Raw genomic sequence first — 5,000 nt, forward strand, 5'->3', positions numbered from 1 at the left:
GAGGAGAGGAGAGGTGTTGTCATGGTGGTGGTCCATGGGGTTCTTCTCTTCCAAGCAGACTTTCGATTTCTATCGAAAAACAGGATAAAAAATAAAGCTCGCACTAATTTTATAATATCAATAATTTTATGGATTCGTCGACTCGTGAATCTTTTTTCTTTTCTAAATTTTTTCAAACAAGCTTTCTTTTTTACTTTCTTTTTTCTTTTTGTTTTGTTTTGCTTTTTGTTTCTTTTTTTTTTTTTTGTTTTCGTTCTTGAGATTCGTGACGCTCTTTTTTCCTGTAGGATAATTCCTTTGATCGAAATATTCCATCAAAATTATATTCTCCGTGACAAAATTTATACTTGCGTATTAAATCGGCTGAGAAATAAAATTGTCTCTCGATGTTTCAAGCTTGTCCACTTTCTCGTTTGTTTGATAATCGCGAAATAATAATTACTTTTTTTTTTCTTTTTTTCTTTTTTTTATAATGTCATTGCTATAAACTTGATTGAAATGAAAAGTTAGCGTTGCGATGTTTCAAGCTTGTCCACTTTTCTTTCGTTCGCTCGTAAAATTATTATTGTTGTAATTTTTTTTCTTCTAATAATAATACTATATACATTGTAAAATCAAAGACGATTTAGATGTGATCGATCGATCGTGTCAGGGTCGCGCGCGTGACGATCGTAAATTTCAAAGGAAAAAATCGGATGTCATAAATTTTTTTTTCTCTGTATTTAAGAAAAAATAGAAATGGAATAAAGCAAGATAAAAATGAATTTCGATTTTTCGTTGAAACTTTACGATCATCGGAAGAGCCCAACTCTCCGTAGTTTTCGTTATCGGCATCGAAAGCTCGAGAAGATCCTGTCTGTTGTGAGGAAAAAATTGTGACTTTGATCTTCGATTCTTTCCCCTTCAATTTTTTTTTTTTCGTGGGGTGGTTATTTTTTTTCCCTATTATTATTATTATATTTTTTTTTTTAAATAAAGGTTACGTTTTATTCAACAGAACAGCAGGATCGCGTTGCTTTTCTTGCGCGTTGATTTCTGACGGCCGAAACGATCTTATCGAGCATTTGAATCGTCTGAAAATTTATTTCGTCGAATTACAATGGAAAGAAATAATGAATAAAAAGAAAGAAATTGTTGGACAGCTTGATTCTCAGCATTTGAATAGTTTGCGATATATTTTAGAAAATTTGTTTCTTCTTGTATTGAAACAAAAAAATATTTATTAATGGACAACTTGATACTCGATACTTTTTATTGTTACCATTATTATTATTTTTATTATTAGTATTATTGTTATTATTATTGTTATTATTATTGTTATTATTATTATTATTATTATTATTATTATAATTATAATTATTATTATTAACACGTTTATGTTAGAGTCTCCAAATTTTCGTTTTGCGATAAGAACTTTCTTTCTCAGCGTTTGATGGAAAATAATTTTTCATTTACGACTCGTAGAATTTATATAAAGTAAAAAAGAAAAAAAAATTATTTATCAACAAACGTCTCGCCTCGATAAATATATTAACAAACAAGAATTTAACAATTAGTGTCTTATTTTGTGATAATCGAATAATAATTTTTTTGTACGCGACATAATTTTTTTCTAAAATTATATATTCTCTAAAAAGAGATGATTGTTTCGAAACAAATTTCCAAAGTTTATCAAACGATGTAGTTAAAAAAAAAAATTGTCACAATCATTATATTATATTCAAAAAAAAAAAAAAAAATTGTCAAACTGAAACGTTCAAAAAATTGTTATAAACGATATATTCAAAATTGTATAATAGCGATATACGATAATTCTCTAAAAGAGAATGGTATATGTTCGGCGTGACGATTAATAGAACAAATTTTCTTTGTAAAAACAATAACACAAAAAAGGAGTTAATTAGCGGTAAATTATAACGAAGACACACTCACGTGATCTCACGATAATTACAACGACAAAAATAATAATAATTACATTGTTACAAATAAAGAGATTGTTTATTGAATGACGTCTTAACAAAGGGAAAAAAGTATATATATATATATATACTATAGTTATGAATTTTATTTTCTCTCTCTTTTTTTTTTTTTTATTTTTTCTGTTTATATTCAAACGAAAATACATACATATATATTTTCCCAAATGAATGAGTCAATCAATCAACCAAATCAGTATGTCAGTCGATTAATTCATTAATTTATAATTGATTCAGTTAGGGAGCCCTTTTTTTTATAGACTGATTATCAATTCAATTTCGATTTTATAAATCATGGAATAAAAACTCAACTTTTAATTCATTTATTTATTATTTTTTAATTTTTCGTCAAGCAATAATTTTTAAAGGTACGCACATGTTAACAAGAGTCGTAAATATTATTCGTAGTTATATATATTCTTTTCAATTTTTACGTGGTACATGAATGGATCAGTATTGTGCGATCGATGTGATCTAATTTAACCAAAGGTATATAGTTTTTTTTGACGTCATCAGCGAATAGAATGCGACAAGAGACCGACGATTAAAATTAACATCATATGTGGATATTATTGTAGGATTTATTATACTTTTAATTGCTTTGGTTCAATCTAATTAAGTTAATCTAATTAAGAAGGTCGATCATTGGTGATCTTTGTCGAGTTTTGTACGATGTTGCAAATGAAAAAAAAAAAAAAAAGAAAAGAAATTAATAACAACTAATTAAATCAAAAAAGAAATTGGATTTTGAGAAAGATCGAATTTAAGGAAAAAAAAAAAAATGATTTTATGAAAGAAAAAGTAATTTCAAACGTTTAATAAAAAGCTGCTATTAATTCTTTCCTTTACTTTTTCTATATATATGTATATATATATATATTTTTTTTTTGAACTGTCATAATTTTTTTGGGATGCAATAATAATTAAACAGAGTGCAAATATGTCTCGACAAAGTGATCCACGATATTTTCAAGTTTCGAAATAAATTAAATGAATTGTTCGTTGCGTCTCATCGAATATCATTCTCGACATTAATACAAAAAAACGTACACGCGTAAACAGAAATTAATTAATTCATCTTTGATGCAACACGTACACATACACGGATTTTTTTTAATTAATTATATATATATATATCTATATGAATACGAGCTACACGATGGAAGTACGAGTCCTCCTTGGAGAAAATAAACTGCTGTCGAAATCGATGGAGCTGGACATTCAGAGAGGAATAAATAAAGATTATTTTACATGGAAAAAAAAAAAGAGAAAAAAAAAATCAAATGAAAAACAAAAATATCGTGGCATCTTGTGTCTTTTTCTCTATCTCTTCTTTTCTCTCTCTCTATCTCTCTCTTTCACTCTCACTCTCTCTCTTTCTCTCTCTCTCTCTCTTTCTCTCTCTCTATCTCTTATCATCATCTCACTGTATCCTTCGATTCCTTTTTGTATCCATCCTGATTTCTCTGAAACTTGATCGTCGTAATTATTATTAATATTATTGTTATTATTGTTATTATTGTTATTGTTATTTTTATTATTATTATTATTGTTGTTGTTGTTATTGTTGTTATCATTAGCTTCGTTTCTGTTTAATTTTTTTTTTTGTTACTTTCTTATCTTTTCGTAATTTTTCTTTCACTCTTTCTATTTTTTTTCTTTTTTTTTAATTATTCGTTTCTGTTACGTTTTTCGCAGGTCAAAAATAGAGATGTTTTGATTGTAACAATTTATTTACTTGTTTACTCATTAGATTCTTTCTTCATTTCTTTATTTCTTTATTTGTTTATTTGTTTATTTATTTATTTATGGTTTTCTGATGACAGTTGTTTATGAAAGAATAATTAATAAATTGAAGAAAAAACCGCTTGCGACAAATTCTTTATTAAAACCTGTGAAGAACGTAATTCTTGTGTATCGAAAGGAATAGATATCATCGTAGTATATTATATATCATAATCGTAAAATATATTGCTATTATTATTGGAATTAGTTTCTAATTAGTTTCTAATTATTAGTCGTTTGTAAATAATTCGCTAAAAACTATCATTAACTCTTGACGGTCGAAGAATTAGATTTATAACCACGTACTGACAATCACACTCGTCTCTTTTCTTTTTTGAAGAACGAATGGGCCCATAACTCTTGCGTAAAAAGTTGCGATATATTAACAAATTATTAAATATTAAAAAGAATAAAAATTTTCAAGGGATTTTGTGAACTAACTTCTTTACATCGTGCTTCATCAATTCGGCGAATATTTTTAAAAGTACTTAACTATGCTCCCGATAAGTTACAAGAATTAATTGTAACGCGTTAATAAAAGTATATTAGTCGATTACAATTATTTCTTTTTTCATTTTTCAAAATCATTATTACATTGTTCCAAACATAGTTTCTGCTTTTATTATCATGAATATATGTAAAAAGAAAACTTATGCGGACCGTTAAGGGTTATTAAGGAGATCGAAAGATATCAATGATAAATATCTAATCCAGGCGATAGGAGAAAGTAAAAAAGAAAAAAAAAAAAAAGAAGAAAATAAAGGAAAAAAGAATTTAACGATTTTGTTTTGATGAACGATTGATTTTTGAATCAACTTCAAGTACATATAATTATGAATTAAATATTTCGGAAGAAATATAAAAGAGGGGAGGACGTGTGTAGAAAAACGAATATTTATAAAATGAAATATGATTGTGATATTATATATACGTACGATATATATCGTATATACATATACGTATATATATTCACAAATATACATATATATGTATATATATTATATATTTATATATGATGATAGAATATTCCTTTGTTGAATGGGTTGGCCCCAATATGATCTCTTGGTAAGAACCCCAAACGACTGGGGGAGGGGCTGCCTTTGTCGTCGTCGAGTATTTTGCAGCATAAAATATTCAACTGGCAGAACAAAAATTCCGATTCTGGATGACATGGAAATCGTCATCGTTTTTCTTCTTCGTTATCGTCGTTGTTCTCGTCATCGTCGTCGTCGTTCTCAT

At 27.1% G+C, this 5,000-nt stretch overlaps 1 protein-coding gene and 1 long non-coding RNA gene across 46 annotated transcripts in view; one reads left to right on the forward strand and one right to left on the reverse strand.

The window, feature by feature from the left end:
• Positions 1-5,000, forward strand: part of LOC122633700 (longitudinals lacking protein, isoforms A/B/D/L) — a 268,756-nt gene that overhangs the window by 28,814 nt on the left and 234,942 nt on the right. The gene's annotated exons all lie outside the window — the stretch shown is intronic.
• Positions 2,838-5,000, reverse strand: part of LOC122633715 — a 19,939-nt gene continuing 17,776 nt past the window's right edge. For both annotated transcript variants that reach the window (XR_006328174.1, XR_006328173.1), the window contains exon 2: positions 2,838-3,113. This is a non-coding gene — a long non-coding RNA (uncharacterized LOC122633715). The remainder of the gene's footprint in view (positions 3,114-5,000) is intronic.

Source organism: Vespula pensylvanica, chromosome 13 (genome assembly GCF_014466175.1).
Source record: "Vespula pensylvanica isolate Volc-1 chromosome 13, ASM1446617v1, whole genome shotgun sequence".
Classification (NCBI taxonomy): Eukaryota; Metazoa; Arthropoda; class Insecta; order Hymenoptera; family Vespidae; genus Vespula; species Vespula pensylvanica.